General features: G+C 43.6%; 1 protein-coding gene across 6 annotated transcripts in view; it reads left to right on the forward strand.

The window, feature by feature from the left end:
- Window positions 1–118: 118 nt before the first annotated feature.
- Window positions 119–14,858, forward strand: part of LOC137231794 (tripartite motif-containing protein 26-like) — a 31,115-nt gene continuing 16,375 nt past the window's right edge. For 3 of the 6 annotated variants that reach the window (XR_010946730.1, XR_010946729.1, XM_067752467.1), the window contains exons 1-3: window positions 145–359; window positions 940–989; window positions 4,995–5,063. The gene's annotated coding sequence lies outside the window, so the exon portion shown is untranslated. Of the gene's footprint in view, window positions 360–939; window positions 990–4,994; window positions 5,064–14,858 lie in introns of all 6 variants that reach the window. The other 3 variants (XM_067752468.1, XM_067752470.1, XM_067752469.1) reach the window with 3 other exon arrangements.

A 14,858-nucleotide genomic window follows, 5' to 3' on the forward strand; every position in this document is an offset into this window, starting at 1 on the left:
GATTTCCCCCGGACCAGCGCCCGGATTGGCCCCTGCCGAACGCCGCCTCCCAATGGGAGCCTTAGTTCCCTCTTCGTCACTGATCACTGGGCAAATCCCTGGGCCGCAGCGGTGGGTGGGGCAGCAGGGGCTGAGAAAGGGAAACTGAAATCCTGCGGAGCTGAGGCTTAGCGGCTGCCGCAGCCGGAGTTTGGTGCGTGGTGCGCGCTCCCGCTCTACGGGGTGGAAGGGAGTCGAAATTTGAGGCCTAATGAGACATCTCCGTAGGACTCTGGGACCCCAGAATCCCTCCTCTCCCAATTCCCGCCCCGGTCTGGACGAGGGTCGGAGGGCACTAGGCGGCGAAGCGAGTTTGCCAGGTGCTCAACATTAAATATGACTCTGCCCGCAACGTGGCCTAAATTTGCTTCCTGGACCAGGCAGAATCTTACCAAGCAGATAGTCTCAGGGGGCTATTTGCAGAAATTAACTACAATTTCCGAGGCGCTTACGATGAGGCGCTTTACATAAAATATCTTTAAACCAGTCAGGCATTTTTGTCCCCATTCGACAGAGATCCCAAGAGTTTAGGGGCCTGGGCTGTTTCCCTCTTCGGCGTTGGATTCAGAAACCACACAGCCCGAAAAGTGGACGGACACTCGGGTTCCCAGGATCCTCGGTGGGGAGATTTCCTTGAGGCTTCCGAGCGTCCACGCCACCCGGGGCCCGGGAAGCTGACGACGCCAAGCATCCCTGGCCGCTCGCTCGACTCCTGTGTAGTCGTGTCCCAGGCACCGCCGCATGAAAATCGCCCAGTCTCCCTGGGCCAGCGGGAGAGTCACCGCGTTCAGCACATAGGCCCTCCAGCTACCTACTCTTTTAGTTGGTGTTTTGGAGGAAATGTTTTAAATGCTCCTTAAATGATTTCGTGCTACTAATTTGTCCTCTCCTTGTCTCTAGGAGGTACTTGCCCCACCCACAGGCCATTCGTGCATCCTCCAGCCACAGAGGTACTTTCCCCTGCTTGAAATTCTCTGATAACTTCCCAGCCCACTTAGAGAGACAGGAAGGCCTCTGCAGGGCCTGCGGGGCTGACATAACCGCCCTGATTATCACTCTGACTTCCCTCTTGCCACTTCTCCCTAAGTCCCTGTACTTCAACCCCTCTGGTCTTGAAACTCCCTGCCCTAGCCCCTGGCATGGCTGCCCGCTTCTTGTCAGTCATGTCTCTGCCTCCCTGACATCTCAGAAAGGCCTTCCTCCACCATCCAGTCTGTTTCACTTTTGTCATACATTTTCCATCATTCCAAAGCATCTTGTTCACTTCTTTGTCAATGTGTTTATACTCCCCACTCGCCACCCACCCCTGAGCAATGTAAGCCCCATGAGGGTGGAGACATCACCTGTCTCCCCTGCACATGACTGTCATTCAATAAATGTATATTGAATGAATGGGCTCTGCTTGGGCATTTCTAGAAGCTTTCTAAAGCCCTATGGCCCTGCTTGGCTGCAGTGTCAGTTATGCACTCCCCTCTCCCACCACACTACACCTTGGTTGATGCGGCTTCTCAAGCCCAAATAAGGGCAATGGTGACTCCAAGGCTTGCTTTGTACAGTCAAAGGCAGTTTTGTAGTCGCACACAGTGGTATCCGCCCCTATAGCTACTGGGTGCTCAGACTCACTGCCCCAAGTTTCTGAGGGCAGAGCCAAAATTCCTTCCTCCAGCCCTCCAGCCCAGTGTTCATACCAGCTGGAGACCAGAGCATTATATGGGGCTGGTTAGTTTAGCTTTCAAGTCAAGTCTCTGCTTGGCTCTGCATGGGCTGGGATCCTCCTCTCTGCCACTTTCTTTGTGATTCTGCGGAGTTGCTCAGCCTCTATGTGCCACAGGTTCTTTCTCTGAAAAATAGAGATAATAATTATATCAACTTCATAGAATCATTGTGAGGCTTAAATGAGATAATACATGTAAAACCTTTGAAACTGTCTATAAGTATTGACTAGCCCAAAGGATATAATTACTTGCATTTGAAATGAGAATCCTAAATCAAGCAAGAAAATTTAGTAGGTATGTTCCTACTATTTACCATATTTATTGAGTTAAAATATGGCTTTCAGAAATCTCAAGGTCTGAAGAATGTTAGAGTGCTTGGAAAGAGGCCTCTGAACAAAAATACTTAAAAATATGAAGCTCCCACTGGTAAAGAGGCAAAGAATTTGTTTGCATCTTTCATATGAAGGATACCTTGTTATCAGGGCCAGAATAAATGACTATCTCTAAAGGAAAAGCTAAAAGTTACATGAGCTAAACTGGTTTTAAGCCTATATGTCTGTTTTCTAGCAAAGGTTTAACAGAAATAAATGTATGCTCCTAAGAACCGACTGCTTTTGTGCTAAGAACTGGCTATGGGCTAAAAAAATAACAGGCTTCACGGTCCCTTTCAAAAGGAAAAAGAAAGGCATTTTGAATGCTAACAGCATTGACTGCCGAGTTTTAAACAGAAAGAAGGCATAGGCTGAGCCAATCTCTTATACGACTTGAGTTGTTCTTTAAAATACTTTATATTCCAACTTTAGGGATGTTTATATAAACGTCTTTTTGTTCAAAAGTTAGTGAAATTATGCTGTATAGTAAACAATGAGAAATTCAACTTTTAACTTTAAAACTAAGAATTCTAAACCTTATGTGGTGAAGGTGCAGTTACCCCAGAGTGTGAAGCAGAATACTATCATTACATTTTTTAAAATTATTATGGAATTTTTCAAACCTACACAAAAGTAGAGAAAATATCGTGAACCACTTGGCCTCAACAGTTATTAACATGTTGTTTTGTTTCATCTATTCCCTCCTCCCACTTTCTTTTTTAACTGGGGTATTTTAAAGCAAATCACAGACATGTTTTACTTTACTTGTAAATACTTCCACATGCTTTTCTAACAGATAGGGACTTTGCTTACATAACCAAAAAGCCATTACTGCACCAAGCAAAATTATTCATTTAATTATTCAATATTTTCATAATATCATTTAGTACCCAGACCATATTCAAATTCCCTGATTTTCTTAAAGATGTCTTTTTGCATTTGAGTTGTATGAATCCAGATGCAAACAAAGTCCATACTATTAAGAAAAAGAAAATTCCAAACTTGGGCATAGACAAAATGATGACTGTGTGTCCTTTCTGTGTAACACTGGAGCATTTTCCAACAGGCCCATGAAAGAATTATCTCATTCTCTAGGGAGGTTTTACTTTGACTTATTATTTTAGGGTATTTAGCATATTCTTTAAGGGTAGATGTGAATTTATAGAAAAATAATATAGATACAAATGATTCTTGGTCAATAACAATGTACATGAATATTAGTCAGTAGAGATATAAAAGATGTATGTCCAGTGCCCATGTATATTAAGTTTTTTTAAATCTCTTTGAAATAGTTCTTTTTTACTGGTCCCCTTGTTAATACTTCCTTGATAAATGCTCTTTATATTTGTCTAAGACCACTGTTTTTAAGTTTTTGAAAATTATACTTTGACAATACATTGCATTTTATTATTATGTCTTTTAATCCTTTTCTTATCTATAGCAATCCACCCTCCCTTTAGTTTTATACTATTAATATGTTGGAGAAAACTGTTCATTTATCCTGTAAAATGTTCTACATTTTGGATTTGCCTGGTTTCCTCATAGTGTCAATTAACTTGTTTCTCTATCCCCTGTATTTCTTGTAACTGGTAGTTAGATCTAGAGGCTTTATCAGATTTGGGTGCCATATTTATTTATTTATTTATTTGGCTGCGTTCCGTCTTAGTTGCGGCACGTGGGATCTTTCGTTGCGGCGCGCGGTCTTCTCTCTAGTTGTGGCTCACGGGCCTGGGCTCAGTAGTAGCGGCACCCAGGCTTAGTTGCCGTGTAGCATGTGGGATCTTAGTTCCCCAACCAGGGATCGAACCCGAGTTTCCTGCATTGGCAGGCAGATTCTTAACCACTGGACCACCAGTGAAGTCCCTCGAGTCCCATTTTTTAAGGCAAGAAATATTCCATAAGTGCTGCTGTGTACCTATTGCATCACACGAAGAAATATATGATCTCCACCCCACTTTGAGTGATGGGAAGTTTGATGGAAGGTTCAGATATTGTCATCCTGATTACTCTTTCCCCATGGGATTGGTTATGTATTTATTGTTTCTCAGCTCCGAAATGCACCTGAGCCATTTAAATATTTTTCCTTTGCCAGCAGGCACTGATCTTTGTCACTAGAGGGCACTAGAGAGTCATTACAGGGAAAACGATTTTTGCTTCCTGGTTCTGGTATGCTCCTTGCCAGGCTCCTAAAGCTAGCGCCCGGCTTTTCCAGCACCAGCTCCTGAAGCACAGGAAATCTCCCTACCATCCAGCTTCTGCCATGCATGGTGGTCATCAACAAACAGCGCCAGCAGCAACCCCTCGGGAGATCTTATATTGTTCACCCTGGTGTGAACAGCTTTCTCCTGCACCTAAGAGGGTGGATTTCTGGGAAGTTCCAGAGGGCAGATTTCCAGGAAACTCTAGACATCATATTTCCAGCAAGTTCTACTGTGGCAGAACCACCTTGACTTCCCTCCTGTCCAGTGAGCCTCGTTGGCACCTTCACTAACAAGGCCAGATCCCATCCCTTCTGTTTTCTCGAAGACTATGCCTCTGTGATGTCCCACGTCCTGTATCATCACTTTTTACCTTTTCACTGACTTAGTCTCATAAGCATACACACATATTATAATATCCCTCACTTAAAAAAAAATTCCTTGATAAGTTTTTCAAGGATTTTTGCTTAGCCAACCCCTCCCTCCATTTCTCTGCTCCCATGACTGGAAATCTTGTTTGTACTTGATTGCTTCATTTCTTTTCCTTCCTCCCAAAGACTGTGAAATATATCAAAATATATCATCTGTTAGAAGGAGTACATGTAATGCATGTATATGTTTTAAAATAAGAAGATAATAAAGTAGACATTTGCACTCATCTCTCATTCTAGGAAATCAGATTTCCATCATCTTTCACTGTGTGCCCCTAACGGATGTATCACTCCCTCTCTCCTCTAGAGGTAAGCTTCAATGTGCTTTTCTGTGATAGTCATTAGCTTTTCTTTGTAATTGTTTTACACATGTAGATATCCCTAAACAGTACATTACCTAGTTTTGCCAGTTTTCGGACGTTATATACATGGAATCACACTGTATGTGTTCTGTGACTCGTCTTTGTTTTTGAGATCCACCATCTTGATGCATTTAGCTTTGGCTCATTCATTTTCACTGCTGTGTAGTATTTCAAATATGAACAGTCTACATTTTTTTCTTCTCCACTCTACTGTTCCTGGAATTTGGTTTGTCTCCCATCTTTTTGCTATTATGGGTAATGCTGCTATAAACATTCTTATACATGTATCCTGGCACACACCTGCAAGACTTTTTAGGGTATGTGACCAAGAGTAGAATTTCTGAGTCTTAGAATGTGCATATATGTCGTGTTACTCAGTGAGGCAAGACTATCCCCCAGGGGTTGTATTCCTTACTGTTCCTCCACTGGCAGATGAAGTTGCAATTGAACCACATCCTCAGCATCACTTGGTATTGTCAGACTTTCAACTCTTTGCCAATCTGATGTGTGTGAAATGTTATCTCATTTTAGTTTTAGTTTCCATTTGCCTAATTATTAATGAGGATGAGAATTTTTCATTTTTCCTTCTTCTTTTTTTTTGCCATTTGTATGTCTCCTTCTGTATAATGCCTCTTATGTCTATCATCCATTTTTCTATTGGGCTGTTTTTAAATTTATCTTGTGGATTTATGGGAGATATTTGTTTTTTCATATATTCTGGGGACTAATTCTTTGTTGATTGTATGTGTTACACATATCTTCTCAGAGTTTCTGGCTTGTCTTGATGGTGTCTTTTGATGAAGAGAAGTTCTTCATTCTAAAGTAGCCGAATTTATCATTCTTTATGTTGTGGACTCTGGGTCTAGTTTAATAAATTCTGCCTGTCCCGAGATCACATAGTTAATCTCCAGTATTATTTTATAAACACTTAAAAGTCTCGTGTTTCAAATTTAAGCCTTTAGTATACCTGGATTAATTCATTTTTATGTTTGGAGCCAGATATGGATTTGTTTCTCTTTTCTTGATGGTTATCTGATTATCCCAGGATCATCTATTGCATATGCTCTTTATCCATTTATTCATCCTCCAATACTTATTGAGCACCTACTTTGTGCTAAGTACTTTTATAGATGCTGGGGCTCCAGCAGAACAAGAGAGACAAAAGTTTCAGGGGGGCTTACATTCTACTGGGGGAAGACAAATAATGGACAAAATAAATAAATTAAGTATTTGTTATGTTACATGTTGATAAAGGATCCCTATGGACAGTTCCACAGAAAGGGAAACAAAATAGCCTTCAACATGAAAAAATGCTCAACCTCACTCATAATAAAGAAGGAGCAAATAACTACACAGGGATTTTATTTTGCACCTGTCAGAATAGCAAAAATCCAAAAGCTTGGCATACACTTGATTGGCAAGACTGTGAAGAAACAGGCCCTTTCATTTATTGCTTGTAGAATCCAACTTAGGGCAAACCTTTTGAAAAACAATTGGCAATGTGTGTCAAAATTGTAGGTGTATATACTCTTAAACCCTGCAATTCCACAATTCCATTTGTTGGCATTCATCCTACAGATATGCTTATACACATGCAAAAAAATTGTACTATTTTGTTCATTGCAGTTTGTCTTTAACAAAAGATTGGGAATAATCCATGCATCCATCAATTTTGGACTGGCTAAAATTTTATACACACACACACACACACACACACACACACACAGGAATACTATGCAATGAAAAACTAATCACAATACAGGAGTTCTCTGTGTACTTTTGGTAAGATCTCCAAGATATATTGCAAGTGGAAAGAGCAAGGTGAAAAACATTGTGTATAATAGGCTAGTTTTGTGTTTAAAAAAAAAAAGAGGAGGGAACCAAGAATCACTTGATATTTTCATAAACTGGAAGGTACACAAGAAACTAAAGAAGGTGGTTCCCTGTTTGGGGATGAGGCTTGAACTAGGCAGATGGTGGGCGGGATTGGGAGCAAGAGCCTTCACTGTCTCTACTGTGGCAATGAGCGCTTCTTCAGACAAATGGATAAATGAGGAAATGGTGTCAGCATAATGTGGAAGCTGCATTGTGTCGCATGCAACTGTCCCAGTATGTGAATGTTTTGCTCTGAGTAGCAGCAGCTGAATGCAAAGTAGCAAAGGTAATTGAGCAGAGCAAGCTGCGGGAATATGATGCTATAGACAATGCCATTCACCCCACCTCCTTCCTCTCCACTCAGTATGGACACATTCTCTGTCTTGAAGTACTTATTAAATAATTATCCCGATCTTCATGAATTTTTTTTTTTTTTTTGCGGTACACGGGCCTCTCACTGTTGTGGCCTCTCCCGTTGCGGGGCACAGGCTCTGGACGTGCAGGCTCAGCGGCCATGGCTCACAGGCCCAGCCGCTCTGTGGCATGTGGAATCTTCCCAGACCAGGACACGAACCCATGTCCCCTGCATCGGCAGGCGGACTCTCAACCACTGCGCCACCAGGGAAGCCCTCATGAATTTTTTAAAAAATATTTCCTTATTTATTTGGCTGTGCCGGATCTTAGCTGCAGCATACAGAATCTTCATTGCGGCATGTGGGATTTTCGTTGCTGCATGCGAGATCCAGTTCCCTGACCAGGATGGAACCCAGGCCCCCTGCATTGGCAGCATGGAGTCTTAACCGCTGGACCACCAAGGAAGTCCCTTCATGAATGTATTGAGGACGAGACTAGTAAATGCTGCTGCAGTACGATTCTACACAGGAATGGCAACAAATTTTTTTGCTGATGCACCCCTCAGAAGTGTGGAAGAAAAATGTCATTAGGCTGCCCTACAAGAGCTTTCCTAGGTGTCTTCTGCTTTAAGTAGAAATGAGACCCATTTGCAGTGATAGAAAATGATGATTTTGGTGCAGTCTTTGCTCCCTGGCACAAGGTTGTATTTGGAACTCTGTTAAGCTGCTTCTCAATAAAAGAAAGAAGATAGCAAGACAACCAAACAAGGCCAGTGCAAAAGAAACAAACACAAAACAATGAGCCAAAGCCACCCATCCTCAACACCTACTTTTGTGCAAAGTCTCAACTGCTTATCCTGCAACTTCTGTTCAAGGCAGGTGACGACCCCCTGCCTTGTTTCCATAAACCACCAGCTTCCATCTTTCCTTACCCTCTCAACATATCTTTACCTTTTTTTTTCAATAACAGTAAAGTCCTTTACCTCATATCATAATCTTTATCTATTAGCTATTTAACAAGTCTTTTAAAAACAATGCTAGTGTTTTTATTTGGATTGTTATTGATTGTTTTGTTAGTGTTAAGTTTACAAAGAAGTATAGATTCTGAGTTGTCTCCCAAAACCCTATTTTCCCCATAAACCCTGTTATTTTTGTGGTTATATATTTATACTCTTTGATTATGTGAATCATGTGAGTCCCTTACTATTCAAAAAGTTTTAAACAAAGAAAATTAATAAACCAAGGAAGATTAAAAAACAAAAAAGTTATCTATACTCCCACCACAGTAGACCCCATAGCAGAATGAGGATGCCTAGTTGGAGAGTGACAACTTTCCCTTTGACCAGAGGATCAGCCTTCCTTCTGGACCAGGAACAGCTGGCAGCTGCTGTGCCAAGGGCTGTCCTGCTCCGCAGGGAGAAAGTTCATAAAGTCCAAAGCCCAGGGGCTGGCAGGTGCTGGAAGAATCTTGTGCCAGAGACGCTGGGGAGCATGGTCACAGACGCCCATTGCTCTGTGAGGCCTGAAAAGGCAGGGAGACCAATGGCAGGGGGCCTTGAAACCAAATGGAATTTTCCCTGCTGCTTTTAACATTGCTTCAGACCAGTGACTCCTTTCTTCCTTCCACTTTTTCCCTTTTGGAATAGGAAACACAGCTGTTTCATATACCTGTCCCAGCACTGAATTTTGAGAGAAGGATAACTTGTTTTCTAGATTCACAGGTCCATGGTTGGAGTAGAATTTTGCCCCAGGATGAATCATACCCAGAGATCACTGATACCTGGTTTAATGATTTAGATGATGAGATTTGGGTCTTCTGAATTGATGATATATACATGAGATTTTGAACTTGAGTTCATGCTGTTAATGGGCTGAGACTTTCAGTATGGCTGAGATGGGGTGAATATATCTTGCACTGGGGATGGACATGAATTTTGGGGTGCCAGAGGGTGCAGTGTGGGTAGGTTGAATAATGGGCTTCAAAGATACTCATACTCTAATCCCGAGAACCTGTGAATATTTTCTTATATGACAAATGGAATTTTGTAGATGTGATTAAGTTAAGAATCTTGAGATGATGAGATTATCCTGGATTATCCAGGTGGGCCTTAAATGTGCTCGCAAGTGTTCTTATAAGAGGGAGGCAGAATGACATTAGACTACAAAAAAGAAGAAATAAAAAACTGGAGTGATGTACTTCGAAGACAGGGGAAGGAACCACAAGCCGAGGAATCTGGCCATCCGAATCTGAAAAAGGCGAGGACAATGGATCCTCCCCTCAGAGCCTCCAGAAGAAACCAGCTCTACTGACATCTTGCTTTTCGTCCCATAAGACTCATCGTTATGACTGTTAAATTAACATCTGTTAAGTAGAGCACAGAGTGCTAGATGGTGAGCATGGCTCAACAACAGGTGCTGGAGGAGGTACGTAGCATGCCTCAAGGGGCCACAGAGGAAGTTTAAGAGAGAGTGCAGACAGAGAGAGAAGCAGGACCTGGGGCACCTGCCTTATCTAAGGTGTGCACGGGGAATGGTTCTGGGAGTAAAGGGAGACTGTTAGGGAAGTCATATCAGGAACTTACATTTGCTTGTGATTCTGTGGGCTGTTTTCTAGGGCATGTGGTTGTGGTTGTGTGGAGTGGGGGTAGGGTTAGTTTAAGGCCCCTGCAGGCTGCTGTGTGGTAATTAGTTACAGCACCAGTAGGAAATGAATACAGTTGGCCACCGGTTTAATGCACGTATTGCTTCCTTTGGGATAGCACCCTAACCTCCTAGGGGGTCATCTTCCAGTTGGTGCTGTAAGTGAGCCTCAAAGTAAGTCATTGTGCAATTTTATGAAGCCAGCTTCTTCTAGGTGATGGGACATGTGTTAAGATCAGTGAAGTCCACGGGCATAAGTCCATTTCCACATTTCCTTTGCTGCAAAACATGTCACTTGTCAGATGTGATGCTGTATAGAATACCATGGTGATGGACAAGGCATTCTGCAAGGGTACAGTTGTAAAGCTGGGAGAAGTGAACCAGTCACAAAAGGCAAATCCATATTGGAGTAAGTATCTGTGATGGAAAGGTTAACTCAGCAGGCCTGAGTTGCTCAAACCCTGCACATTCCCAAGAAGGGCCTGTTTTCATGACTGACCTTTGGCCAGCTCCTGGGAATTGAGCTCTTAGAATGTTGTGACTGATAAAAATGTTTTGCATGATGTGGTATAAGGCTTAAAATTATGTAATTAATATTATAAAATTATAATGAGCTTAATATTATATGCTGCCTTGACATTGGGTAAAATTGGGGGAGCCCTGAATGGCCTAACTGCAAGTTCCCGTCCCCACTCTGTTCTTGTGGATAAGGGCCCTAGCCAAACAACCCTCCTTATCAAAGGGACCAGGCACAGTTCCTGTTTAACCCTGAGTGGTGAGTGGTGTCAGGTTCCTGACAGCCTGAAGAATTATTGAAACAAGCCAATCACATCCTCCTCTAAGAACCAGGGGTCACTCAGCTTCTTGATACTACAAAGCTGGCCTCCCACAGAACCTAGTTGTTGAAAGTGTTACCAGGTGCAACCCCTTGGTGCCCCTGCGTGGTGTACCGTGGGGTACTTTGCCTTTGCACACAATCTTTGAAAGCAAGACTTTAACTGCATCTACGCTTCTCCAGAAGAACAGGTATGATATTACACTGATGACACCATCCTCTGAGAAGATTCATTTGACACACTCATTCAGGACATAGAAACAAAGGAGCTCACAAAAAAGGGATGGCCCCACACGTAGTACAAGACCCTGCCAGCCACCTCTGTTCAATTCCTAAAAATTATTCAGCAGCTCAAGGGCTGCTCCATCCCCTACACACTGTTAAGAAATCTTTGACCCTCTTGCCATCCACAATGTTAATAAAAGATCAACCTTTTGATCTTTTGGGGGGATTCTGTAGACAACTTATTCCTAATTTACAAATCTTACTTAATCTCACTTTTGCTGTTACCTGCAAATCAACCCACCGTGAATTTTCCTGTCTCCATCCAAAGGCTACAAGAGGCACTCTTATTGGTTTCTCCAGAGACTCCTTCACTGTAGAGGATTTAGCAATCTCCTCTCATACCTCCTGGAGTCTCTGGACTACCCATGTTTGCCATAAGTTGTTCATTGGTTTCTGAAGCAAAAAGTTGCCTTCCTTGGTTCTGTGCTATATATCATTAGAGGAGCGGCTGCTAGCTGCTTATTGTATGCTTCTGGAAACAGACACTTTCACAGGCCCTGTATCTGTGACCCTTTGTACCCAGCTGCCCATTATGCCTTGGATCATGAAAGCACCCCACAGCCCAGCATAGCTACCCAGGCCTCCTTGCTATAGGATGGAGCCAAACCTGGACGCTTTGGCATACTTACCTGCAGGAGGGGATGGCCTCCCCTGTCCCCAGTCCCTTGCCAGATTCCTTGGTGCTAGAGGAAGTCCTCTCTCCCAGACCTCTTGGCTACCTGGGATGCCCCTTGGGATCAACCAAGTGAACAGCAATGGGAGTTGATACAATTTGCAGATGGTATCATCACCATAATACATAAAGGAGCTCAGTGGAACATTTTTGATTTTCATCCCTTAACCAGGATGTCCCTAATAAAGGAGAGGACCCAGAGGTCAGAAAAACTGGCCACACTTCTGGCAGTCATCTTAGCACTGAATGCCTGGCCAGCAAGTGGCCACATCTGTACTTTTTTACAAACTCTTGGGCCATTGCCTAAGAGTTGCCCCCTTTGGGGTAAAGAATTCTGGGAATATCTTGCCTCACAGATAACCCAAATTATAAACTGAGGTAACAGATGTCTCTACATATACTAAGGCCCCAATACAAGTTTCCCTCCCAACTCTGCTCCTGCAAATAAAGTCCTCTAGTCAAACAGACTTTCTTATCAAAAGAGTCTGGGCATAGTTCCTGCTTATCCCTGAACAGTGTGTTTCAGTTCCTTGCCAACCTGCAGAATTTTTCAAACAAGCCAATCACATTCTCCCACAAAAACCAGGGGGCACCTCACCCTCTTGCTACTACATAGTCTGCCTCCCACAACCACTGGTTGGTCACCGTTCCCAAATGCACCCTCCGTATGTGGCTCTGCGTGGTGTGCAGTGTTCTCTTTCCCTGGGGTGTGAGTAAATGTGACTATGAAACTGCTGTCGAACTCGTTTGACTCTTGTTGGTACACCCTGGCCAGATCCTTCAGCTCTTTGAGGATAAATATCTTTCCTCCCTTAACAGGTCCACAATTCTCCAACTCAGTATTTTTGACAGCCATAGTTATTGATCTAATGGTCAGGAGGAGAAGTTAGCCCTTGGTCCTGAGAGGAGTACATATTATGTCGCAAGGCAGAGGTCACTGTGTCATCTTTTAGTAAGGGGGCATGTATTAGTTTCTGAGGGCTGCGGTAACCAAACTAGGTAGCTTAAAACAACAAATGTCTTCTCTCATAGTTCTGAAGGCCAAAATCAGAACAAAATCAATGTACCGGCAGAGGTCACTCTCCCCAGAGGCTCTAGGAGAGATTCTGTTCCTTGTCTATTCCAGCTTCTATTGACTCTAGGCATTCCTTGAATTGTGACTGTATTACTTTAAGTTCTGCCTCTGTCTTCACAATTGCCTCTTCCTTTTCTCTGTGTGTCTCTTATAAGGACATTTGGATTGAATTTAGGGTCCACCCTGGTAGTCCAGGATGGTCTCATCTCAAGATACTTAGTTACAACTGCAAAGACCCTTTTTCCAAATAAGTTAACCTTCACAGGTTCTGGGGATTCAAGAGTACACATATCTTTTGGGGGGCCACCATTCAACCCACCACTGGGGAGGACAGCCCATAACAGGAAGGAGTGGGCCACTTCTCTAGGCCAAGAAAATGCAGAGGAATCTGAGTAGTCAAGTCTTTATCTGGCTTTGGTGTCAGGGTAATGCTGGCCTCATAGACCTAATAACCTGTCCGGCCTAGAAGCAGTTAAGATGTAAATTCCATGCAAAAATGTTTTTTCACAACTACTATGATCTTTTTCATCTTTTGTGCTCCTATTCGTTTTGGGGATTCAGATTTGTTCCCACTGATTGTTTAGTTATATGTGACATTGCACTTTGCCAACATACATGCCTAGTCTGAGGTAAAAAATAATGGGTGTCTGGCATCACACAAAGAGTTGGTAAGGCCTTACACATCCCTCTAGGGAAAATATAGACGAATTCTGGGATACCAGTGGATATGGCTGTCCAGATCGGTGGAACTCCAATGGTCCACGACCTCTCCAAAAGGCTAGGGTGTGGGATGGGGTGGAGCACTTGGGAGTTTCAAAAGGGCAAAAGCAAATGAATACTGAAAATGGCAGAAGCACCTGACTCTGGATGGGTGAACCCCCCAGTACAAAGGGTAAAACCTCCACCTGTAGGTCCGGGAAACTAGGCGCCAGCCTGGGAGCATGGGTGCCCCGCGTTGCCAAGCAACCGTAGGGCTCGCCCCCGGGGCCACAGGGACTTGGGCTAAGTGAGGGCAGCCATCTTGGCCAGTTGGTCTCTGCTGTGTTGCCTTCCTTGCTCTGATTTGTAAAATGGGCCTACCAGCGCCTTTGTGCCCTGACGCACAGGCTTGTTGAGGATAACAACGCGGCACAAATTATTTTAAAAGCTTTCGTAGCTGGTGAATCCCCCTGGTGCCACTGGGCCTTCCTTTTCCCTGCCAACCTGGGTGCGGGTCCCTGAGCAACGGCTACAGTCCTTGCGCTGCCTGGTGGAGGCCTTTCCTGAGGGTCCAAGACGCGGGTCTGAGGGGCAGGGGTCCCGGAGGCACAGGCAGGGCTGGGGTTGCCCAGAAGGGCCCGGCAGTTGTCGCAGAGGCTCCAGCAGAGCCCAGTGACTGAGGCCTTGTCTGCGATTAGGCGGCAGGTGGCCCAAGTGAGTCCGGGGCTGGGCTGGAGAGGCCACGGAAGGGTGGGCCAGGTGCTGTGATGCTGGATGCACTGCAAAGGAGACAGAAACAAGAGGCTCAAAGCAGGGGTCCCTGTGAGGCTCAGGATGGCAGCTAAAAGTGAAATATTAGCTCCCATTTCTTGGTGTGGAAATAATAACCAACATTCTATAGCGCATTTTGCTTTGCAGAGTGAGTTTCATTTATTTACCTGATCTCACTGAATCCTTTCTGCAGTCCTCTGGGATGTGGGGGTTATTATTATTATCTCCCTTTTATGGGAGATAATGGGGGTGATGGTGGTGTTGGAAGGAGCTTCATCGCTGTGTTAAGGCCAACTGATGCCCTAAGAACAGCTCTACAGTGGTGCCTCCTTGGCCTTTCCATGGTTTAACATAACATCTAAAGAATACTGAGTCCTTCAAGCCGTTAATATATTTCACCATTTATTTAGATCTTTGATTTCTTCCATTTTTTTTTTTAGCTTACAGCATAGATATCTTACAGATATTTTGTAAGATTTATACCTAAGTACTTCACATTTTATGGTATTGTTGTAAATGATACTGTTTTAAATTTC

The sequence above is a fragment of the Pseudorca crassidens genome, chromosome 10, assembly GCF_039906515.1.
Source record: "Pseudorca crassidens isolate mPseCra1 chromosome 10, mPseCra1.hap1, whole genome shotgun sequence".
NCBI classification, from domain to species: domain Eukaryota; kingdom Metazoa; phylum Chordata; class Mammalia; order Artiodactyla; family Delphinidae; genus Pseudorca; species Pseudorca crassidens.